The following is a 25,756-nucleotide window of genomic DNA, read 5'->3' as shown; positions in this document are numbered from 1 at the left end:
GTTAGGGGCAGATGTTAAGCCTGAGGTCTAAGCACGAGCCCCGGACCTTGCCTCGGGAAGCCCTTAATTCTACCCCACGCCCGCCACAATATCTTCGGGAAAGGCAATCTGGGAGGGATGAACCCGAGATTGCAGAATCAATCCCATCCTCCAGCTTCAGCCCCAGCTCCACCCATCGATTGTGACTGACACCCCCTTCTCCAACAGTGCTCGCCGATGCCCTGCCCATAGCCAATGAGCGGGGAGAAGGGCGGAAGACTTCCCACCCCCACTTCAAGGCTGGTTGAGCTGTGCAGGTAGGTGTTGGGGGGTATGGGAGCAGCTTCTAAAACTGGTGCAAATCCGAGAGAGCAGAAATCAAGAGGGGACACCCAACGTGGTGAACAGTGGGGAGGCAAGTGAAGATGCAGGGATAAGGGGTGGGGTGTGACGTTGCAGCTGCATGCGACCGGGTGGGAAAGGAGGAGAAATGTGGCAGGGAAGGGGGGACCCCCTCTTATTGCATCCACGCACAGACATGCACACTCCACTCCTGCAATAGACTACAGGCCAAGTCGCTGGGCGCCCCATTCTTGCAACTTTAAGCAAGCCGGGGGGGAAATGGGGAGAACGGGACTGCGTAGCCAAGCCTGGCCATTGCAACTGCTCTGTCAGGAGAGAGAGAGAAAGCGAGCTGGACAGGCCGGGGACCAGGAGAGAAGGGGAGGGGAGCGGGAGGGTGGCATGACTATTATGGCACAGCCCCCCCCCCCAAAAAGAGTTTGTGGGATAAGGCCAGGGGTAGGAACTTTTGAAGTTTTACACGTTGAAATGCAAATAGCAAACAATAAGATTAGGCTCCGTCCAACGTCCATCCATCCATGTAGAATGTAAATGTGTTGGCGACTGATGGTGGAGGTTAGTGAAGCAGGCAATATTCGGAACTGCTGCCGCGGGTGAGGGTCGCGGGGGGAGGGGCTCCCCACAAAATGGCAATGTCGCCTGTGAACACCGCTTCCTTATGAGCTGGGCCGTGTTTAGTTTGAGGCAGGGCTCTGCCTCAGAATCCTTGGTCCTCCCGTCCCTACACGCCAGGGCTCAGTTTGGGAAAATATTTAGTGTTTTATTATAATCGGAGCTCTTCAGCGGATCCAAACTAAATTCCCATCACCGCCGAGCCCAGCGTGCGGCCTTTCCCACACAGAGGATGAGGATTTGGGGGCGGAGGGTGTGGCTTCCAGGCAGGGTTGGCCTCCCACACATGGTCCTTTTGAATATAACCAGTGGGGCTGGGGCCACTTTATTTGTTGGGCAGCTGGTTTGTTAAAAAAAAAATCGACGGTTTTGTGGGTTTCAAAAGGGAGCTTTAAGTATGGTTGCCACATGGAAAGTAAAAGTAAGGGCTATTTCAGAGCTGGGATTGCAGGGGTGTGTGTGTGTGAGAGAGAGAGAGACACATCCACAGTGTTTTACACTTTGAAAGGTAGAAATATGGGATATATATTCTCTGGGGTATTGATGTTCTAGAATAACACCACAGAATCTTAAAAATAAGGAAAGTCTGACAACTATAATATAAAGTGTCCTCATAATTCCCTCAGATCAGTACACTGTTGTGTACTTCTTAAAATGTGTTAATGGCAATTTTGTGTGTGGGGGGGTGCAGGTGTGGGTAGAGGCATTAATAAGGGGGAAAGGCTTTAAAAGGTTTTTAAAACATTTTTTGAACACATTAAAGATTGTTCAACATAGTAAATTCTTGTCAGTTATGAGAGGCAGAATTCTCACCATGGTAAGAAAAAGTATGGCCAAGGAGCTAATGAGCTAATTTTGGTGAAAAATTATTTAGGGTGGGGAAAACAGTATCTCAGTGATCCTTTTACCACCAGTTTACTCCTGTCAGAAAGGAACTTTCTAATACCCAAGGAGAAGTCTAGCGCAACCAGTTCTTTTCTGTTTTCAAAGTAACAAATCCCTTGAGATGTTCCCATTTAAGTGTTCTCATTTTGAGGCTGAATAAGTACTTTATGAGTGACCAAAGGACCTACAAGTAGGTTTTAGTTGCCGTGCCTTTTATCTCCTCTGAAATGCTACAGGTAAAATTGACTGAATTACAGGGCTTTTGTTTGCTCAGGTTTGGACACACAAACTAAACATTTGACCTCTTAGTACAGCTTCTTCCTGATACCCGCAAATACTTGTCATTATACTGTCCTGTGGATTGGAGCTCTGCTCTGTGAAGTGTTGTTCATGTGCACTGGCAGTGGTCTATTTACAATAATTTGTATATTACAAACCTTTCCATGTGTGCTTTCTTTTTGTCAAAAAATGTAGCTGCCAAACTGGTTATGAGGGTAAGGGGATATAAATATTAAGGCTGTGACCAGTGAAAGGCTTTGTAATCTAAAATTAGCCTGGATAATGCATGGCTTGATTTAATTTACACATTGCAAAATCTCACTGAAAAGAACAGTCTGCTCTTAAGAATTAGATGTTGTTGTTGGAAGGAAAGTAGTATTTCACATTTGCTACTTTATTGACTTTGAGCACATGTAATACAGAACTTTTATGTTTGTATCTCAGAGAAAGAATGTCTTACCAAAAATAAGTTTTAAAAACTATCCAAATTATGGAAGATACAGACATATTGACTTTCATTTATGCTGCATACTGTCAGCTTTAATTCTTCCTATAGTAATTTCACCTTGAAAAGCAAACCCTATACTAACTTTGGATGCAGATTAGAAGAAAAAGTCATCTGTATTAATGAACTTTGATACAGGGGAAGGAGAAGCTGACAGCTCTGTGTAGGCTGAGCAGCAGCAGATCTTAAGAAACATTCTTAGCTTTTTCTTATTTTCAGCTACCCTGATGCCGGGAAATTTTAATTGTCATTTAAAACTTCAGTTGATTCATGACACCAACTTCATAAAGTCTTGCAGCTTTAATAAATATGTTGTGAGGTGGTAGTGGGAATGTACAGAGCTCAGAAATGTCAAGAAAGGACAGCAACAGGAATGGATTTCAAGAGATTCATATGGCGGTCCAGTGCTATACTGCAAAGCCGCAAACACTTGGAAATGTCTGGATTTCACAGCATATAAGATAAATTATTTTTATTTAAGTATATGCCACCTACTGTTTTAATTCAACAGGCTTTAAAATGTCAGATTCCAACCATATGCCGGCATTCAAGCCCATATAGCCTGTGTATAGAAACAGGTTTCTGTTCATAGATCATATGAATTAGGTGCATGGAATCTTATAATATCAAGAGGTGATTATGGCCACTAATGGGTGAAATTTGTGTTTTGCCCCATCATGATCCCTGTGCCCCTCAAACATAAGGGCTAGGCCAGGAATAGGCAACCCCGCCCCCCCCCCAGCATTCAAGTTGAAAAGCAGCCTGCTAGACCATTTGTTTGCACACAGGGATGGTTCTCTGCCCAGGCAATCAATGCAAGCCTCTGAGGTACTGATGTTGCCACTTGGACTTGGCCCATCTGCCTTCCAGACCCATGCAGTGACCAGCTGAGACTGGGGAGAACCTGTGATGTGTTGACAGCGCTGCTCAGGGTGATTTGCCAAGAACAACCTTTACTTGTCCCCTTACTCTTGTTTGCAGGCATACCAGGTAGATGTTTCATTTTTTGGCACTCTAGCCAAAAAAAAGGTTGCATATCCCTGAACTAAGCATTATTGATGTGAGGGTACAGTGGGTTTTACATAGCTTCCTGCTACACTTATATTCTGGAGCAGCATCTCTATTTCTTTTAATTAAGGAACAATTCCAAATACATTTTTTCTGAAGTTAATTACATGCTTAGGGGCTAAACTTCTCAGAAGTCATACAGCGTTATGCCAATATTCCATGCCAAGGAATTAATGTGAATGAGGTCAGTTATCTAATTTCATTTATGCAGTAAATAGCAATTGTCCCACGGAGAACAGACTAGTGGCATATTGTAATTTTATTCCATCTACTTGTTGTGGGCTTAATGCTGATGGTCCCAGGCATAAGTCTGAAGCCATACACTGCCGTAACTATGCTGAAGATAAGCAAGTCCGGGATCTGGTCAGTAGTCAGGTGGGGAGACTGCCTGGAAACCCTGTGTATGTTGAGTCCCATGGAAGAAAAGAGATATAATAAAGGGACAGGGAGAGCTATCATGCAATTAACTGTGATTTGGTTAGAAATAACAGGAGGGAGTTGAATGAAATTCATGTTACCAGCCCTGGTGTCAAACTCTAGACTGGGCTCTTGGATAGCAGAGTAGCAATGGCTAGTTGTGACAGATGGTGGACGATTACTATTTCTGGACTATTGTTTGCAAAGCAGAAGGTGACGAGGGAATGTTTTGTCAGTATGTTCTATACAGGTTCTATACTTCTGCTCATGTTCAACAATTCTGTCTCCTTTTCCCTCCTCTTACTCCATGTGTCATGTTAAATCTTCTCATTTATGCTTAATTTATGAATTGCATTTATTTCCACTAACTTAAAATCTTTTGTTTCAGAGGCCGGATTTCTACTTTCTCAAAGTAAAAGAGATCTACAAAGCTACTCCTTTGACATAGTGGATGTGGAAAGATCAGAAACTCTGCTTTACGGGATCGCAAACAGTTTTGGAAATATTCTGGACGCTATGGATTTTGTCACAATGTACTGCAAGGTAAGACTTGTTCTTTTGTTTGTTTGTTGATAATAAACTGTTTCACTTGGTCCCCAGGGTTGTCAGGTTTAGGAATGGAAATGGGTTAAGAGAAACTGTGTCCATGCTTTTGGAAGTGACTTTCCATCCCCACTATAGCTATTTAACAGAAAAATATAATACACTGTACCTGTTCCTGATGTTTTCCCCCCCACCTGGGAAAAACCTTCAACCAAAATGGAGGTAGATGAGTTTATTTTGGGTGCAGTCCACATCTTGCTGAAGTCAGAAATGAAACTGAAGTAACTGATCTGTAGTACATCTTTTCAAAAATAGACTACCAGATCAAATTATCATTGGTCAGGCAAGTCCCAATATCTGTTATGGAAGGTGATGTTTATGCCCTGGAATCTTTTCATGACATGCATTAGTTAGATGTTGGAAACCATTATTTTTTGTATAAGTGTCACCAACCATAAGCATTTCTCTTCACAGCATATCCCTTCCCCTGCTCCAGCTATTTCTCTTTATTTTTTCAGATTTGTGTTAAATGCAGAGCCCCATATTTTAAAGAGGAATTGGGTATGTGCAGTCTCAGAGATCATCTCACTGCATAGAATATTGGATTGTTATAATAGAACTTTTGACTTTCTGAATTCCCAAATTAATAGTGTGATCCCAAGAACACTTTCCTAAGAGTCAGCCTCATTGAATAAACCTGTTTAGTATTGTACTCCATAACACGTGGAAGCCCTCAGAGCGGCTACATTATATTGTGCTCATATAAAACACTTTCCTGATCTCACCCTTAATAATATATTGAGAGCTTTTTGCTACCGTTCATGCATGCATGATAAGGTGGATATTTGTTTGTGATAGACCTGTCATTTTGAGTAGAACTGTAGCTTAAAAACCAGGAACTTTTAAAAAAGAACAACATTACAAAACCAGTTTAAACATTTATACGTTTTAGAAGACAAGAAGTGGAGTACAGACAAGTGAGAGAAAACAGCTGAGATGGATACTCATGAAAACCCAATATGAAATGGGTGAAATTAAATTAATTTTACATTGAGTTAAACCTGTTTCACAAACAAATATGTTGCATCAGTTGTCAAAACAAGGTAGACTTTGGACTTGTTTGTAGTGATGATGGTAGTGCTTTTGTACAAAGAGAACATTCATTGGTCTGTGTTTGAGCTAGAGTTTATTTCTGTCTTGAGAGGAGCCTATCCCTCTTAAACAAACAAGCTGATGGTGTGAAAGGTTCTGGGTGAGAAGCAAGGTAACTTAAATTCTGACATTAATGTTACTAGGACACACTTTGTCATAGGCAAGCACTTTGCTAAATTAGTTTCATGCCATTCACAGGCTAAGGAAGACTGTGCTTGAAGTTCACAATTTACACTGGAAGAAATAGCCCTTAGGCAACACCAGGCTATGCCTCATGCTGTCCTAATAATCCAGTTTCTCTTGGTAGTAGTCATGGTATGGGGCACAAAGTATAAACGTGTAGTGCCTTATATTGCCCTTGCTTCTAATTTTTTTGAGAGGGAACAAACTTCTTTCTGGTTTATTTCTTTCCTGTCTGAAGTCTTTCAAGTATGGAAACAAGAGGATATAACAAAGATGTAAACAATTTGCATTCACAGCATGATCTCAAATTATACAGGCAAATAACCAAATTTCCTGGTACTAGCATTTATTTCATTGTTAGCTTGTTTCCACACTTTGGTCGTTATGTCCTAAGATAATAAAAATAATATTGGGGTTGAGTTTTAGATCATATATGAAAATTACACACATTCCCTATTAGTGCTAGCACAGTACTGTTAAGATTACTGGACGATAAAAAAGTATTTCTCAGAGTTGAAAAGAGCTGTTTTTCCTAATGCCGATAGTTGCTAAATGTTTGATTGCTTTTAGATGAAAATGTAAAAAAACCCTCACAGTTTGGGGCAAAATACATGGGATGTTGGAGTTCCATAACTGTACTATGGCCCTAACAAATTGCTACATGAGGTGTGTGTTGAGGTGCAGAACTGGGGAACAGAAGTCCTGGTAGAGGAAAGGACAGGCACAGCTTGGGTACTTTCCTCCCTGCCCCCAATGAAGGTTAGAGCAGCTTGGAAGTTGAACCATTTCCAGCTGGGAAAACAGCCTTAAAGCTGTACTTCCTATATAGGCTTGCCAACCTCCAGGTGGGAACTGGAGATCTTCCAAAATTGCAACTGATCTCCAGATGACAGATGTTAGTTTCTCTGGAGAGAATGGCTGCTTTGGAGAGTGGACTCTATAGCATAACCCCACTAAGGTCCCTCCCTCCCCATACCCTCCCCCCTAAATCTCTAGGAATTTCTCAACCTGGCATTAGAACCTAACCACTGTACTGTGGGTCAGGTTGCTAGGTCCAGGTTGGGAAATTCCTGGAGACTTGGGGGTTGGAGCCTGGAGAGGATGTGGTTTGGAGATAGGGTTGCCAGCTCCAAGTTGGGAAATTCCTGGAGATCTGCGGGGTTAAACCTGGAGAACCTGGAGAAAGTGGGGTTGAGGGAGGGAAAGGACCTTGGCATGGCATAATTCCATAGAGTCCACCCCCCAAAATAACCATTTTCTCCAAGTGAACTGATCTCTGTGGCCTGGGGACCAGTTGTAATTCCGGGAGATCTCCAGCCACTACTTGAAGGCTGGCAACCCTATTTGGGGAGCAGAGGGGCCTCAGTTAGATATAATGCCAGAGTCTACCCTCCAAAGCAGATTTTTTTCCCCAGGGGAACTCATCTCTGTCACCTGGAGATCAGTTGTAATTCCAGATCTTCAGCCACCACCTGCAGGTTGGCAACTTTAGGTGTGGGATTGATTGCTGTGTATTTGTAAATCTGGGGCCAAATAGCATGCTTGGCATTCCAGTCACAGGATTCCAGCTTCATGTATAGTTTGGCCATTGGGAACTTGTATAGGTATTGGATATATTTACATTACATAAAATTTCTTTGCAACTGAAGACAACTTTCAATCCAACATCCATCTTATTCAATTGGTGTCTTTTGTTATACTTTTTTTAAAGGCCTTTATATTTGTTTTATGGTTGCAATAGTGCCACCTTATTCAAAATACGCGACAAAATCTTTAAAATTGTTCTTACAGTAGGATCCCTTAATCATCTTTAACGTATCTCGTGAGTGTTAATAGTATTCAAACGGACGGAATGGTTTTCTTAGGTGAAACGCCCCCCTCTCCCACATGAGGCAGCGATGAAATCTCCGTGGTTTGCCCTGCGCCTCCACGGGCAGCGCAGCCTCATTGCGGCAGGTTGGGGAGGGCTTTGAACTTGAGCCGGCCGACATTTTGGGAGGCCCTGCTGTGTACGTGCAGGAATCGTTTCCGTGCTTCGCCTCGCGATGGCGCTCGAGCTTGTGCGAACGGCGGGCTCCCTTGAGAGTCGCGCGGCTTAAACAGCCGACTACAGTTCCCAGCAGGACTTGTCGCGGCTGTCTCGTCTCGCCCCGCCTGGCAGAGCGGTTGCTGCTAACGTAAAGAACAAGCGCCTGCGTATTGGGGGTTGGCAGGGGAGGAGTTCAATCCGTGGCTGGGCCGCCTTGTGGCGAGCGGACGCGGCGCAATGTTTGGCATTAAGTAGAGCAGCGCTGCTGCTGCTGTCAATCCCCACCATATGCGATATACACACAAATAGACTTAAGGAAGGCGATGGTCTGTTAAGGCGCTATAAACAAGGGTTCTTTGTGGTTGGAAAGCGTGTATTCTTTCTGTTGGTGGCAGAAAAGCCGCTTTTTATCTACCTGATATCTTATAAAGACACTTAAGAAGTCTTCTAAGTTAGTACTGACTTAGGAGCACAGGATGTGGGGTAAGCCCACAGAGCCCTCTGTTCTGATCAAATATATGCTCCTAACAACAAAAAGTATGTTTGACTGTATTATAAAAAGATAGAATGAGTAATATATATAGAGAATAAGTCAAATTGTTTGATATAAACGAATGTATGATCTATATGGTTTATGATATATAGAAATACCTGAAATTGAAAAATTGGGATAAATTGTTTATCTAAGATGGAAACAAAGGCTTACAGTTTGGGCATATAATGTTAAAAATAGTTAAGTATGTACTGCTTAGAATAATGGAGAATATATATTTGTTTTAGATAGAGGAAGCTAATAAAAGTAAGGGAAAGGGGACAAAGGGTTGGAAAGCTGTTGGAAGTCAACAAAAAGGGGGGGGAAAGGGAGGGGGTTAGAGATGAAAAAATTGGGGAAAATTGAATGTAAATGTGGAAATAATGGATTCTAACCCAATAAAAATTTTTCAAAAAAAAAAAAAAGTATGTTTGACTGTAAGTAAATGGGGGGGGGCGGGGGGGCTATGTGATAACAGTGAACAAGCCACCTCCATAAGGTCTGTTGGCATGCATTGCCAAAGAATAAATAAAAAATAATTGCATATAGTTCCAAACAACCTAAGGGCACAGAATTAACAGTGCAATTCTAAGCAGAGTTACTCCAGCCTAAGCCCAGTGATCTGTTTAGGATTGCACTGTAAATATACTTCTTAGAAACTAAGTCTCATTGAATTTAAGCCAAATTCCCTCAACCGGAAAATGAGGTGGTAATCCCTGTGTCTGGTGTGCTCTGTTCCAGCATGTGGGCGGGGGTTCTTATGAAGGTCTGATTCTCTATTTTTTTTAAATTGTCCGCAGAGGAAGCAGAAGTCTGTGAGAATAGTACTAGATGTCTTTTCGACATGCTAGCTTTCTTTGTGTAGGAACAACTGTGCATGTGCGCACTCACAGGGGAGCATTCCGTTACATGAACACTCATCTGCAAACAGCAGTGGTCCAATCTAGATACAGGTTAACCATCTCTTCTGCAGTTTTTGACAACTAGGCTTCAGTCCAATGCAAGTTAGATATGCTCTTAAAAAATGTTATTTGACTAATCTACTATTTTTAATTGAATCAGAAAATTGCAACCTGCACCCATTTACATTTAAATAAAAATTATAGTTCAGAGGAAAAAAAATTTTGCTTTAAGATCATGCATGTATGTGGAGCTGCAGGCAGTATCTTTTTAAAAAATCTAGATAGGCAACAGTTTGTATTGTATTACTCTAACCAGTTAAATCAATTGAATGTTGCAGTCCTAGTTTAAACACTTTGAAATCAATGAGTTTAAGCATATTTAAATCGGTGCTGGATTGTGCCTTGTGCATAGGATTGATGTATGTGAATAACACAGTCCATACACCATATTGTCAACAATCACACATGTATTCTTGTCACACAAATCTTAATTTTTTTTTCAGAACAGGAAATTAGGACTAGGAACATTATGATTATTTGCTTTATTTCTAGTCCTTTTCCCTCAATAAAACTTGGTGGATTTACAAAATTTGAAAAAACCCCAATGCAATAACAAAACAAGCTAATACATACAATAAATAATGTAATTAACATCATTTTTTTCACAGAAATTAAAACTACCACCTTATTATTTTTATTAAAATGTCCCTATTGTAAGGCAGACAGCATTGTGCCAATTAGCAGGGCTACTAAGAGCCACTGCAAGCTCTCAGACAAAGACTCCCCTTGGCTCCTACTAATAGCACTCAGACCCAAACCAAGTATCATAGGATAATAAATCACATTACTTGTTTGGTTCTACCCTTCCCCCCAAGATTGAACAAGGGCCTCCAGAATTTTGTTTCCCTCATTTCCATTCCTCTCTCCAGCAGCCCTGTTAGCCACTTCTGTACAGCTGACATAAAAGTTTGAGTATTAAATATACATTTATTCTACTATACATAATAATAGTACACAGAAGGTACAGTATTAGACTTTATATATTAGACTTTTACATGTGCATAGTTCAGACAAACCTTTCCAAAAACAGTGTCACTTATTAATTTACATATAGTTTTCCTTTCTCACTGAGACTCAAGACAGATTACACAATATAAATCAGTGCAATCAACAGGATGAGACATCTAACGTGCAGTGTAAAATATTTACTACTTTTCGTTTCTTATGTCATCTTTTTCTCAATGTGTGAAGCATTTTGGCATCACAGCAACTAGCAAAGAGAGGTGAGAGTTTCTTCCTGGCCACCTCCCAAACCTCAGGCACAAAATAGTAATAGGAATATAGGTAACAGACAGTGTTTCTCAAACTGTGGGCTGGGACCCCAAAATGGGCTGCAGCTTTTCTTTTAGTTGGGTCATGAGGAGAAGGAACAGGATAAGGTAGGAGAGGAGGCTGTGGACTCACCACAGTGGTGGGAAAAGGAGAGGAGAGGGTATTACATTCCTTTCCCCTCCCTTCATTCACCCTATGGCCCAGTTCATTTCCTCAGGGGGAGAGAGGGTTACCCTGCCAGCTGCCTTGCACAAAGTGTGCATTACATGCACAGGCTTTTTAATTTACCACTGCCCTGGGAGACGGCAAGCAGGTCCCAGGTAAGCGGCACAGAAAGTGGGAAGCAGGTCAGGTTTGAATGAAATAAAAAGAGCAGGAGATGGCAAATTTAAAGGCACAGGGGAGTTGCTGGATTGCATTTTGGCAGCTCTAGACAACCCAGCATGTGTATAAGAAATGTTCTATTTTGTGTTTCCTTGCTTAATACTTTAATCCATTTTACCCAACACTTTACATTAGAACCCTGGAAATCTAGTTGGTCTTTAAGGTTCTATTGGACCCAACTCTTGCTCTTATACTGCTGACCAATGCAGCTACCCATCTGAAATTAGAACTTTTGTTGCTGTATTTCTTAGGTCCAAGATGTGATGGTGTCCTTGTAGCTATCACAGGGATGTGGCCACTATTTTAAAATGATTTTAAAATGCAGCAAGGGTATCAAACCCAGAGCGTGGTGGGTTGGGGTGCACTCCCCCATGTTTTATCAAGTGCTGAAACAGCCGCACCCCCATCCAGTGCCGTTTTGGCACTTGAAAAGGCGTGCAGGGGGAACGAGCATCATGTTGAGGGCCCTGATCAGGACTGGGTCCTTGCGGCATTTTAATATCACTTTAAAATGGTGGTGGCAATCTTGTGGTGGCCACGAGGACATTGTCACATCTAGTTTGGCCCTTAATGCTTTTGAAACAAATGAATACTTTAAATATTTCTAGCTGAGTTATCCAGGTAATGCATGGTACTGTCCTATACTGGAAGATGTGCAACTGAGATTATTTTCCCTGTGTTCCTTCTTACCACCTCCATGATGATCCTTCTTTTCTCATTCCCTTCATGTTGCTTACAAGAAAATCCCCTTTATTTGTTGCCATTTGTAGACTAAGCAGCCTTTTCAAAACTCTACTCCATATGAAAATCCATATATATCCATGTCCAGCTCACAGCCTTCCTTATCTAAACAGAACAGTTGTTTTTTCACAGCCCCCTCCCTGGTGCATAGAATATTAGTTTTCTTTACAATACCTCCCCTGTCTAAACAGAATGCTAGTTCTTTAAAAATGCAGGGGTGAGGGGAAGCAAGAGGCCATGTTTCAGTGTTTTCATAACCTAAAAAAACAGTTTTAAGTTAAAATCAGTAGTGCACTAAAATCTAGCAAAACTATAACGTTTCCAGCTTTGTGGCATGTTAGATTATATGGCAGGGGATGGGATTCTCAGATATCAACAAAATGATTAATCATTCGTTGGCTATGGCTGCCACTGCTAAAATATCAAGATTTTTCAAAGGCTTTCAAGTTTTTCCACATTTTAGGCTAGTGGTTTGAGGGTGGCTTCTTTGTATATTTTTAAAGAAATCTTGTATTAATTATAAAGGGCAAATGCATGAATAATCCAGTGTTTCAGCTTTAGAACACAAGGGTTGGAATATTTCTTGTATTTTTTGTTGGCATTAGCAATGTCCACAGAAATTTCATGCAAGTAACAAAATTAATACCTACCAATCAATGCACATACCCCTTGAAATACTTTAGTACACTTTTGTGAAGCAGTGGGAGGAAATATCAGATCCAGTCCCTTTTGGATAAATGTTGACAGTATAACTTTCCAATAGACTCAAACTGTATTCACCAGGAAGTGTTGGATTTATTAAATCATAATTTCCTTGGTTTTATGGGAGAAGAAAAGACATTTATTACATTGTTCACAATAATTGACAGTCAGAAAGTCTGGACCCTGTTGCTCTGTCTTCAGGATGAACACACATTCTTTCAGAATTAATACCCCAAAATTGCTATCCTGTGCAGTCATTCAAATCTAAGCCCATTTAAATCAGTGTTCTTAGACTGGATGTACTGCCTGTTCACACTTTGCATACATATATTTTCTGTCACCACTTTTTTAAAATCATTAACAATTTTATTGTAAGTATAAAAATTTACATTAAAAACAAAATCATATAGATGTGTTAAGATTTTTCCACAAATTCATTCCTCTCCCAATCCCCAATAATGTAAAAGCGTATTAACATCTAACATGAAATGATTATTTATTTGTATCTGTGCAAGTTTCTTCACAAGGTTGATGGATTTCCATTCTGTACTCCTAAATGGGGTGCCTTCCATGGAGATAGATCAAGATGAGTAGCCATGTTAGTCTGTAGCAGTAGAAAAGAGCAAGAGTCCAGTAGCACCTGTAAGACTTAACAAAAGTTGTGGTAGGGTATGAGCTTTCGTAAGCCACAGCTCACTTCTTGTAAGTCACCCTAGAAGCCCACACTTACAGGTGCTCACAGCTCATCCTTATAGATGCTACTGGACTCTTGTTTTTTTCTACTGCAACAGACAGACTAACAAGCTACCCATCTTGATCTACATGAAATTATTTTTGAGATGATATACATGGCTAGACTGCACTTTGCCACATTGAGTAGAATCTAGTTCACAAAACTAATAACATTTGTTGTACTTTCAAATCTTTCTGATGTTCAAATATTGGCATGTATATGCATGCATATTGGCATGTATATGCATGCATGTCCCATGGAGGGTGCAAATACGCTCCTTCCATCCAATGGTACATGTGTATACATGCTAGCATTTGTACCTCTGAGAGAAAGATTTGGAAATGCCATAGTTGTATGTGCAGTTGCTTGCCTAGAGATTCAGCCCCCTTACCACATGGTTTCTTTCCATGCTTCTGTAAGATACTGCTAGGAATGCTGGGGAGACAAACCCTGCAGCATGCTGAACTCTGTGGCAAGCAGGTACATGTGAAGCTGCTTTCTACATGAATTAGCTGCCACATGGAATCTCTGTTGTTTGGCTGCTACATTCGGTTTGCCAAAAAGGGACACACAGTGAATCTGTAAGAAAATAACATGTCAATAAATGAATAGTACTTTTTAAAAGCTATATCATAATATAGTAACATTTTTTTCAGTTATGGTTCATCTCTTCTTTTCCATGAAAAAAAATAACTAAATAAAGAAGAGTTCTATGAAATAAGAAACATGTGGGAAGACTATGCTGCAGAACAGCAGTATCCACAGGAAGTGGTTACTGTGTATATGGTTGCCAGATGACCAGGAAAAAATGGTCTGGCTTGCTGCTGTGCCTTTGACAGCAGGTGAAGATTTTCATTGCATAGACAGAAATGTATCACCTGCTAATGCCTGCAGATCTAGTTGCTGTTAAAGGCCAGATACCAGAAGCCATTGAAAACCTGGCCATTTTGGTTATGGATATTGTGTATTGAAAAACACAAATAAAAAGCACACTTTCAATACTCTCCTCTAAAGGAAGCATGCCAAGAGAACCTGAATTCCTTTTGTTCTAACAAATGCAAATTAAGAAAATGAGTATTTCCTTATATTTTATAATTCAGTTTCCAATACCTATAGAGAAAAGAGAGTCCCAGCTCTGTACCACTGAAAGGCCTACTTATCCTTCCCCTGCATTGGACTTTGGAGATTTTACAACCTATAGCTCACTGACCGTCATGCCCATATTTGTGACTATAATGACTAGAAATGTGGTTTTTAAAAGCTGAGCTGCTCAAGAGGCAAGATTCTATGCACAATACAATGTTTGCAGTTGCCACTCTTTATACTATCTATATCCGATCCTCTAGATGTTGCAAAAAGGTTTGGTGGTGTCCCCCCAGGGCAAGCAGAGAAAGGAAGAAAGAGCCCCGGTGTATTTTATTGCATTACATGTAAGTGGTATATTTTGCTTTCCTCTGTTAAGGCTTTTCTAACAGTAAATTTTTCAGTTAGTCGATTGGCTTAAAAAGTGAGCACATTATTGTTGGTGGGGAGGTAGAAAGGTTTATGTTTCTGCAGCTTTGACTTTTTTTTTGCAATGTAATTTATTTTTATTTTGAAAAAATAATAGAGGGATACATAAAGAAAAAAAAGGGATTGTATAACACAGTTTTGTAAATCAGGGATGGTGAGGAGAGCAGACTAAAAATTGAATCAATCAATCAATCAATCAATCAATCAATCAATCAATCCATATATATATATATATATATATATATATATATATATATATATATATATATATATATATATATATATATAACACAAAGGATTTCTCCCCTCCACCCCGTGACAGGATTCTTCTTGACTAGTTTCTTATATAGGTCTACTGCCAAGATAGTGGCTCAGTTCAAATGAATAAGCTCAGGCCTTCTCTGTCTTGTGTTCTCTCTCACACAGGCTTCTGCACTTCCTGACCATAGTTTGCTTATACAGCAAACTATAGTTTGTGATTCCCTTCCACATCAGAATTGCACTGCAATGCATGCTCATACTTTAGAACCAGGAAGTGCAGGAGGGCTGAAGGGAAAAGAGGGAATGTGAGAGCCTGGAGGCTTGCTTGCGTAATGCCAAACCACACCTGAACTCTCTCTCTGTATGACACAGGAACATAGTAGGCTTTTGACTTTCTTTTTGTACTTAATCTGAAAGCAAAGAAATCCAATAATTGTGCGAAGTTTGTCCTGCTTCAGATCATCCTGTTAACTAATATGTGAAGGTTTCTGAGGAGCACTATTGATCTAACATACCCTGGTTTCCCTAATGCTGCATTAGAAGGAATAGCAATTTCCTTGCACTGAGGGCCTGTAAATGCTGACATAAAAAGTTCTGACAAACGGGGCTCCTGATCATAAAAGCTTATATTACAAACTAAATTGTTAGTCTTTTAAGGTATCATAAGATTCTTTATTATTTTGACTGCAACAGTCTAACATATGGTTATCTCTCTGGAATCTTGCATAAATGTTTAATTATTATCCTGATTTATGGAGGAAAGACTTCAGGATGCTTGTTTCAGTTGATCTTTCTTCCAATTGTGTTTTAGGTTGTATTGTAAAGCAGATCAGAGTGAAAACACACAAAAGGTGGTAATATACTTTAAAGGAAGGTGCATTGTCTACCATAGTGGGAGTGTGGTGCATTGACAGGAAAGGTGCTTGAATGGACAGAATGTTAAGCATTGTCTGTGAGACCTGGGTTCAAATTATTGCTCACTGAAGGTAGTATATAGAACATACCCGGAACTGCTTTTTTGTGATTGTGTGTGGCATTGAGCTGAGATACATACATCTAGACACTTCTAGGAATGTGCAAAAGTGTATGGTACTTGGCAGAGGTTGGATCTCCAGTATTAGATGCACCCAAGGAGACTGCTCTGGGGAAAACAACAGATCTTGAGCATAACCATAACCATTATCTGTTTTATATTCTGTAATACCCCTTAAAGTCTCAGCAAGAAAGGAGGGCTATCAACATATCATATAAATGTATACATGAAGATAGTTCCAGGTGGGTAGCTGTGTTGGTCTGCAGAAGAGTAAGATATGATACTGGACTCAAATCTTGCACAAATACACACACAGTTCTCCATATGCCAGTCTTGCATGTTCCTGCCCCCCCCCCAGACAGAGGGGATCCCCTCCCCTCAGCTGTTACTCCCCCTCACTCACCTGACTGGCTTGGGGGGAAATGCACTTCTTTTGATATGTTCTGTCTTCCAGAACCTTTAAAATGCCTATGAGTATGCCTTCCAGGTATTTGGCATGCTTCCTGGCACGATGCTTTGATTTGTGATGGGAGGAAGCTGATTTGCTGAAAAATGGCTCCAAACATTAGGTATCTGCTGCACCCCATGCCCTACCCCTACCCCTACCCCTAGTTTGATTCCTGGAGGACCTGGCATGAAGCCCTTTTAGTGCTTTTTAACAGGAAAAATACTGGTTTTTTTTCCTGCTGCTCAATATAAAAATACTAAGATTCCTGCCACACATTGAACAGGATAGCCCTACGGTTGCCAACCTCCAGGTGGTTGCTGGAGATTTCTCAGAATTTGATCTCCAGTTGACAGAGATCAGTTCTCCTGGAGAAAATAGCTGTTTGGGAAGGTGGACTCTATGGCATTATACCTCACTAAGGTCCCTCCTTTCCCCAGGCTCCACCCCCAATATCTCCAGGAATTTATCAACCTGAAGGTGGCAACCCAAAGTCAGTGATACCTGTGTCACGGGGAGGGGAGAACGCCCATAGTTTTTCTATCGACCTATTTTATTTTCAAAATAGCAATACGATTTGAAGGCACCCACTACGCCCGTTCCCCCCAAATTCTTGGATCAAATTTAGGCAAATAAGGGCCTGCTAGGAACCCATTCATTATAAGATACAGAAAGGGGCGGGGGGGGCGGGGGAGAGTTCAGCAACGTACTTTTTAAAGCGTTGACTGGAGACAAAATGACAGGAAAGCTCACCACTCACAGGCAACAACTCTATCTCCCGACTTCATGGCTCACCTGGGAAACTTTTTTTTATTTTCCGCTTAAGCTCCGTCTCTCTCGGATCAGCCGCTCCGCTTTTTTAATATGGTGCGGTGCTCAGTTCCGCCGAACTGTTCTGGGTAGGGCCACTGCTTGTGTATCCAGTCTGTCTCCCCCGCCGCCTTCGACCGCGCATTGCATGCGTCGCCCTCCCAACTCTCCGCCAGCCTGTCTCTCCCTGCGCTCTGGTGCACGCGCCTTGGAACTTGCTTTGCCAGCTCGGCTGGCCCGCGCTCGAACCTTTCGCTGCATCGCTGTCGCCGGCCCGCAGTGCGCTCGGGAAGCCGGCGGGGGCGCTCGCGCCTCCCTTTCTCTCCCCCCCCCCCCGCGTCGTTTTGCTTTCCCTTCCCTTCCCCCTGCCTTGCCTGCCCGGTGCATTCTCCGATTAAAGGGAGGAGGAGGGCAGAGAAGGAGCCCGGCCGCCATTTTTTCCCCGAACAGAATTTAGCAGCAGAAAAGCAGCAGCAGCAGCGCCACCCGCGCGGCTGTTGCTGCCTGCTCTCCTGCCCGGGCGGAAGGTAGGGGGGACGAAGGCGAAGGGGAGCGGAGATTCGGAAAAGGGGGCGAAGGCGGGGAGAAGGAAGCAGCGCAGAGGTTATTGCACGCCGTGCCCCACTTTGAAGAAGAGACCCTCCTTTGCAGTAGGAGGAGGCACCGCAACAGCCGCCGCCGCCACTGGGGGGAGGAAAACAGGAGCGCCTCCCCCCGCTTCTTCCTTCCCCAGGGAGTGTGGGGTGTGTGGGGGTGGTTGCAAAAGAGAAGACACCCCCCCCCCCGAAATCCTTTCCTTCCCCAGCCCTTTTCCTGCCCGCCCGCCCTCCTTGCCTGCTGAAGAGCAGGGAGCAGGCGGGCAGGGAAAGGGGAGCCGGGGCTGGAAGGAAGGGGGAGGAAAAGAAAAGCCGGAGAAGAAAAACAGCCGCGGCGGAAGAGACCACGGGGGCAGCCGCCGAAGAGGAGGCGAGGGCTGGGCTGCTCGCTCCCTTTCCTTGTTTGCAAACTGCGCCCTTTTGATTTTTTTGATCTTATTTTTTTTTTCGTACCGGGCCGGATCCGCCCGGACTCTGCTTCATCACGTGGTAAGTGCCGCCGCCTGCTCGCTTTGCTTCTGCCTGCCCTGCTCTATTGCTTCTGCTCGTCTGGCTTCGCTTTCCCTGTTGCCCTTGCTCGGCCCGTCGTTCTCTGCCTTTGTTAGCGCGGCTGTCTGTCTGCACCCCCTTCGGAGCCCGCGGCGGCCAGAAAGCAACTTCTTTTGCCCCCTTGGCTCCCCCGCCTCTGCCTGCCTGCCTTTTAATTTCTGGGCTCCAAAGCGTAACCTTTATTTTTAACAATTTTCAATTCTTTTGCGCTCTCTGTTTTTACAGCAACATCATCATCTAACTTCCCTACCCGGTTTCTTTCTCTTCCACCACGCTCTTGGTGCCAGTCACAGCCAGGTTCTTAGCCCTCCATGATGAATATTATTTTCTTCCCCTGTTACTTTTTCGTTGTTGCGTGTGATTGGGTTCGCAATAGTCCGAGGCGTTTACAGTGCGCCCTTGTAACCCACAATGCGATGGACTTTAAACACAAAACTAAAAAAAGAAAGAAGGTCGCTGTGATACTTTTTTTCGGCTAGCGAAAGATCTCTCGGTCCTCTGAATGCACCATAGTTTGGAGGGGGGAGTGAGGTGGGGGGGCAGGGGAGGGAAAGTATTGGATGAGGATGACCGTGACCACCCTAGCGGGTCCCCCTATCCGAGAGGTGATGATTAGTGGGGTGGGGGGGAAGAGGAGAAAAGACGTAGGCTGACTTTGTTTAACGATTGGGAATACAGGCGACCACTCCCGCAGTGCTCACTTTGCAATTAAAAAAAAAAAACTCAAACGACTTTGTGCTTTCAAACGACTGTAGTGGCATACGCGCGGCGGGTCCTTCTCCCATTTTTTCCAAAAGAAAATAATAGCGGGTCTGTCTGCCTCTCGCCGGCTGTGACTCTGAGCCTGGTGCCTGTGCGTGTGCGCGCTTAAGCGAAGTATTGCGGCTCCATTGCATGGAGGAGGGTGGCTGGGGGAGGGGGCCGGAGAGGAGAGGCTGGTTTCTGATGGCGCCACTTTAAATTGAAGGCTGTCCCCTCCTTTGGCGCTGGGAGCTTCCCGACTGGACCCTCTTTGTGTTTGTTCTTTCTCGGCCCTTGCCGGCTGCCTCCCAGTGGCATTCGAGCGCGCCCCGAAGTTCCATCACAGCCCCCCCCCCCCCGCCTTCCAAATCCCTCCCCAATTTCCATTCTGAAACACCCCTTTGGGGTGTGTGTGAGTGTGCGCGCGCCCGCCCCTGTGTGTGTGTGCTGGCGATCTCGCCGTCACGTGGCTGCTGGCAGTCATTTTTGTGTGTGTGTGCGCGCGTTGTGGTGCCTGCTGCTGTTGTCGTATGGGTATTGTTGAGAGTAGTAAGGATAACAATGAATGTGCCTTCCCCCTCCCTTTTTTGTGTATATGTTTGTTTCTAAATGCTCTCCAGTGTCCACAATGGCGGGAGAACGACTCCACTCAAACTGTCCCATAAGGTTTTGAAGAAACCTGGCACAAATTGCATAACGCTTGTTTTGCATAATCTGTAATGCGTAGGATTTGCCTCCTTATAATAGGGCTTGAAATTATTGGACAGGGGTGTAGAATTGGATCACGTGTAGTAACCAGCATGTTGGTTATGCTAGTAAAAGGCTTCTGTCACCATCTCCCCTGACTGTTCACCTTGTTGGTTAATTTGTTTGTAAAAGCTTCCTATGTGAGAACTTATTTAACTCCCTCTCTCATTTATTTGGACTGTACAATGACATTCTCATTTACTGAAGGGAATTTTGTCCCAGGACTTCGGGTCGTGTTACTTGACTACCTTTATCTGCCTTTTAGCTCTTAAAATTTAGAACTGATGAGAATATTTTTATTCAAGTAAACTGTAAACAACTTTTTTGATGTTTTAAAATATCAAATTGTAGAGTGAAGTGCCTCATCCCTTGTTTTTTATTTACTTTATGCATGCTTTGATTTAAAATTGTTCATAAATGCAGGGTTTTTTTCCTCTCCAAATATAATTGAGGAGAGTCTTGTAGTTTTGTGTGTGTGTGCTGACTGTATCCTGAACATTGACTTAGGAACAATTTGGGCCTTTTTCTCCCTAACAGTTACGTCATGTCACGTGATACTGTGTGTGTGTGTTTGTGATATGTAGTTCTAAAAATAAGACTTAGGTAAAAAGCTCTTCTCTTAGAAGTTAAAATGTGTTGTGAAAGTAGGAGAGAGTGCTTCTGATTGCAACACCCTCTCTGAAATTCTAGAAGCAATAGCAAGCCAGTTAATTCTCCTGGTTAACTGATATACATTGAACTTCTAGTTTTTTGGTTTTTTTAAAAAAATCTACGTTCTTAAAAATATTATTTTAGTTAGGAAAAGATAACACCACCAGTTTAACTAATTATATGTTGACATAAGTTGTATTCAGAATACATAAGCTGCATTCAGAATGTAGTATGATTCTAGATTTTAGGCAAGGATATGTTTTTAAAAAATTAAATTGTGTTCTGGAGCTACTCTAAGAAGATTAGTTGACTCTACTGGCAGGATCTAGTTCAGGAAGAGAATCTGTCAACAGAGTAATCATTACATAGTAAACACCTTTGTATTTTAAACGCAAAAAGTATAGTGAGGTTTGGATATGTTATTGAAGAGTGTAATATGAGGATCAGAGTGTTGCCTGACTCATAGGAGCTATATGTATGGTTTTAATTTCTCAATATTTTAAAAGGTTAATTGAAAGCTTCGCGGAAATGCGTAGTTAACGTCTTTGTTAAAAATTAGCTCCTGTTCACAGGAGCCCCAGAAACCTTTTGTGTTTGCAGATATAAACAGTATCTGGTGCACATGTTCGGGGTACAGTTTGATCTTTATAGGTTATGACTGTAGTTATGCCCTGTGTCAATATGCTGCTGAATTAATTGTGTGTCTTTTCTTATGTACAGCAGGGCTTTGGGCACCCAGTTCAGAAAGTCTACACCTAGAAACCTGTTTTTGGCCCTGAATTAAATTTATTGGCACACTAACATTTTGTGTGTTGCTTAAACTGATGTAAGCCTTTGAAAACTTCTAATAACTTGTGTTTTTGTCAGGTGTCAAAGTATAGTCCTTTTGTGGAATCTTAAAGGCCAGCACATTTACTTTCATGGCTAGGTCCTGCTTTGCCATATGCATGATGACATTTACTAATGGAGTGGGATCTAGTCTACAAAATTTATGCTCTGGTACATTTGTGCTTGTTGTTGTGTTTGCCTGACCACTCTTAACACATAATCAAATTCACATTTGTTACCTGTATAATGCCTACATAGTATTTATTTCAGTCCTATTGATTTACTGCATTTATACCCACCTTTTTTCTCCAGTGGGGGAATCAAAATGGCTTACGTTGTTCCCCCTTCTCTATTTTATCCTTGAAACAGGTAGATTAGGCTGTGTGTGTGTGACTGGTGCAAAGTTACTCAGAAAGCTCCATGACAGAGTGGAGATTCAAACCTTGGTCTTCCAAATCATATACTGACACTGTGACTACTACACCACACTGAGTGTGGCTGCCTAGTATCCAGCAAGAGCCAATGTATTATAGTGATTAAAGTGTTGGACTACAGCAAGCAAATTTTGGTTCAGATCCCCACTCTGCACTGATATGAAGTTTTAGGCCAGTAACCTAACCTTCCACAAAACATTGTTATGTGGATAAAATGGAACGCCATGTATGTTGCCTTAAGCTCTTCAGAGGAAGGATGAACTAAATGGACACATGGTTATTCCTAGGGTAGTGAGGAAAAATGGATGCTGTTTTCATAATGGAGGGAGTATTTTTTAAAAGTCCTTATTGAAGGTTTTCTCTTTCCCATTTTATTAGGATGTGAAGACTGCTTTAGTCTATTATATACACTGGCATATGATTTTACAGGCATTTAATTTATTAGCATTAAATCTTACTGATTTTCCAGCTTCCCAGATAATGTTGTTTATAAATTTCACCCTTTATGAACTTTGTAGCATTTAAAAAAATCTGAGCTCTTAAAACTTGTGCTAATAGGTGAAGTAACTATTGTTGGGTATAAGACCTTCAGTGCTGCTTTGTCTCTATCTGCACAACTCTTAAATGTTGCATCAGCTTGGACTGGTTGGTGATAGATCATTGCTATGCTGTACTTTGCTCACTGTCGATAGATAAGCTCAGAGGACCTAATAGGGCATAGACAAATTATGACTTATTCTGTCAGAAAAGCCTTTGGAACATATGGCTAGTAAACTGGTTAAGAGACCTGGTTGGAAAACGACTCTTTCCTTTGGTACATGTTTTTTTAAAAAAGTGTTTCACTCATGTTTTATATTAGGAGTAGGCAGCTGGCAGCCCAGAGTCCTAATCCAGCCCAAGGGTTTCCTGTGTTGCTACCAGAGCAGTTCTGCGTTGGATGGGAATTCATTGCTGGTTGGGGTTCTTGAATCAGTCTGTCCCTATCCCACCCCCCCAGCAGCAATGCATTTTTTTTTGTAGAATCTTCTCCCTGTTGTGTATCGGCTGATTTGACCTCTCATGGGGAAGTAAGAATGAACTACTGAGGTGTTAAGCTTTACTGGAGCTTCCCAAATAAGAACAGCAACAGCAGAATGGATTCAAGAGTCCTTTATCTGTGCCATATGTATGAGGAAGCCCATACGGCTGGACTGTTGGTATTTGCTCAGTTCAGAATACAGCCCCTGTTGATAACCAAAGGCATTCAAAATTCAAAGAATGTATATTAATCACTTGCCTTTTGGGGATGTCCTTTGCTTAGGATGATGAGCAATATAATAAAACTGCATAGAATAAAACAGCAAAAAATACAGGGTAGTTTTCAACAGCAAAATGCAAAGGTGGAGAAAATTCAACTCATAGCCCAAAGGGCATGTTAAAAAGAATTTCTCACTAGTCTCCTGAAAATGCTTAAGGATTGAGTTAAGCAGGCCTCATGTAGGGGAGAATACCCCAGAGTAAGTCCCACAACAAAGAAAAATCTAGACTGGGTTGGGTCCAAAGGTGCTTCTCCACTGATATAATGATATTTATGGTAGCCAAATGGCAGTTCTGTTGGGGGTGGACACTTTTTGTTAATCTTCCCACTGTAGACCCCCACTTTGTTCTGCACAATATATGCAAAAGATCCTTGGCCCTATGGAACAGAGTTACAGGGACCATGGTGGGCTGTAGTGAGAACAGTGGGGAAAAAGTCTAGTTTTTCTCACAGTGCTTTGGATCCAACCTTGTGTCTCTGTCAACCTAAAGACCTGAACAGATGGCATGCAGATCTGAGACTCTTGAGCAAAAACTCATGACAGCTTGTGCTGAAATAAATGCTGTTAGTCTTTTCAGGTGTCACTAGACTTCTGCTCTAGAATGAAACTTGTTTGGAACAAAGAATAGAAAACACAGAGCCAATAACTTAACCCTGGTGTGCACATGCAGAAGAATGAGATGGTAGAATCCTGAGGAGTTAGTGTGGATTGCACCACTTCATAATGCAAGGGAGGGGGATGCTGCTCTTGAGTGCTTTCTGGATGAGGAAAAAAACCTCTCTACAAGTTGAAACAAATTTGGCATGCTTGTCCTCCCCCATGTATTAATGAGGGGGGAGGGGTTTAAGGCAGGAATTTTTTCATGAATGGCAATACTATAAAGGTGACCTTCCCTTATAGAGCCTAAAGCCGGCTCAGCTGTGTTGTAGATCATGCCTTTGTTTTTTAGATTCCACTCTCCAGTTTCTTTTACAGACCATTTTTATAGAGGAAATGTTTCTTTGTATTTAAATCAATGAAATAATTGCATATCATTAATAATGTGCTGGTTTTCTAAGTCCCTGCCAGTATGTATGTCCAAATCAAATTCTAGTTTGTGGTTTCAGGAAAAGGATAATATAAAGAGGCAACCCTTTCCAAAAGACCTTTGAGGATTGAGTATTACTTATTGTATCTACTTCATTTATACCCTGCCTTTCTTCCCAGTGGGAACCCATAGTGGCTTACATTGTTGTTCTGTTCTCACAACAACCCTGTGAGGTAGGTTTGGCTGAGAGTGTGAGTGACTCAAGGTCACCCAGCAAACTTCCATAGCAGAGCCAGGATTTGAACCTGATTTTCTCAGATCCTGGTCTGACACCTTAGCTACCACACTAGACTAGTTCTCCAATGCAATATACAAGATGGAAAATAACAGTGGTGGTTTCAGTTATTTTGTATTGAAGAATGAAAATACATAGCAAAATTCAACTTTGGAGGTGTGGCCCACAGGATTTTGCCATCATTCAAATCCTAAAATATTTATGATTGTAGTGATATGTCCACAAACCATGGAAGCTGGAGAAGGCTTCATATATATTGCCACATCTACAGAGACATATTCCTATATAACAGGATTTTCCATACTGTTTTGCACTTGTGAATTATGTTGACTAACCCAAGGTCATTAGCTTGGGCATCATGTCCTTGAGGTAGTGAAGGGATAAAGTCAGGTTTATTGCTGGAACTACTATAATTTTCTATTCTGCAAAAATGAAGCTAAATTGAATTTTGTTGTGACTTATTCCTTACCAAGTATTTTACATTTACTAATCTGGCTAAAACTGGAGTTGCTCATGTGCTCTTTGCTTTGTAGATAGCTTGTTAAAAGGAGTAGTTGAGACATTTCGAGAATTTGGAGTAGCTACTTCTGTTCTAATTGTGGGGTAGTGCTTCTTTCCAAGTATTGTCTGTTTAATTATGACTAAGAATTAGGGGAGGGCAAAATAGGTAAGAATATAATTTATTTTCAAAAATTGTAATGTTTCTTTTCAAAGCCTAGTTATTTAATTTCTCACCAAAATTACATTAGGTCTTTTGGGGTCCTATTTCGTTGTTGAAAACCTTTGATATGTCTACTAAAATTGCTGTAGCTTCTGAACTGGTATACTGTAATGGCTAAGAAGGTCAGCAGGGAAGAAATTGTCATTCTCAATTTAAGTTCCTCATCTGCAATATGAAGATAACAGTTCAGCCTCCCTTATAGGGTTGTTCTAAGGTTACTGAGATATGTATGTGCCATATATTAGAATAGTCATATAGCATCATATAAATGCTAATGATTATTGTTTGTCTTCTGCTTGGGCTCCCAAAATGAAAAGTAGTTAACTGTTTAATGTATTCAAAACATTTCTGGACTGCCTTGCTCCCAAGGGACTTGCTGTGACTTACAGTAAAATCATATAGACAACAGACTTAAAATTTATGAACCAAAATTAAAAAGAAACTAAAATGATGATCTTGAGACCAAA

The 25,756-nt window shown here is 41.8% G+C and overlaps 1 protein-coding gene across 5 annotated transcripts in view; it reads left to right on the top strand.

Moving 5' to 3' along the window:
- Positions 1-4,506: 4,506 nt before the first annotated feature.
- The window catches only part of KANSL1 (KAT8 regulatory NSL complex subunit 1), a 180,040-nt gene continuing 158,790 nt past the window's right edge, over positions 4,507-25,756 (top strand). For 4 of the 5 annotated variants that reach the window (XM_054995411.1, XM_054995412.1, XM_054995410.1 and 1 more), the window contains exon 1: positions 17,904-18,487. The gene's annotated coding sequence lies outside the window, so the exon portion shown is untranslated. Of the gene's footprint in view, positions 4,652-17,903; positions 18,488-25,756 lie in introns of those variants that run through there. The other variant, XM_054995409.1, reaches the window with a different exon arrangement.

The sequence above is a fragment of the Eublepharis macularius genome, chromosome 12 (genome assembly GCF_028583425.1).
Source record: "Eublepharis macularius isolate TG4126 chromosome 12, MPM_Emac_v1.0, whole genome shotgun sequence".
Taxonomy (NCBI): domain Eukaryota; kingdom Metazoa; phylum Chordata; class Lepidosauria; order Squamata; family Eublepharidae; genus Eublepharis; species Eublepharis macularius.
Note: the sequence above shows the minus strand (reverse complement) of the source record. Positions and strands in the feature narration are given on the sequence as shown.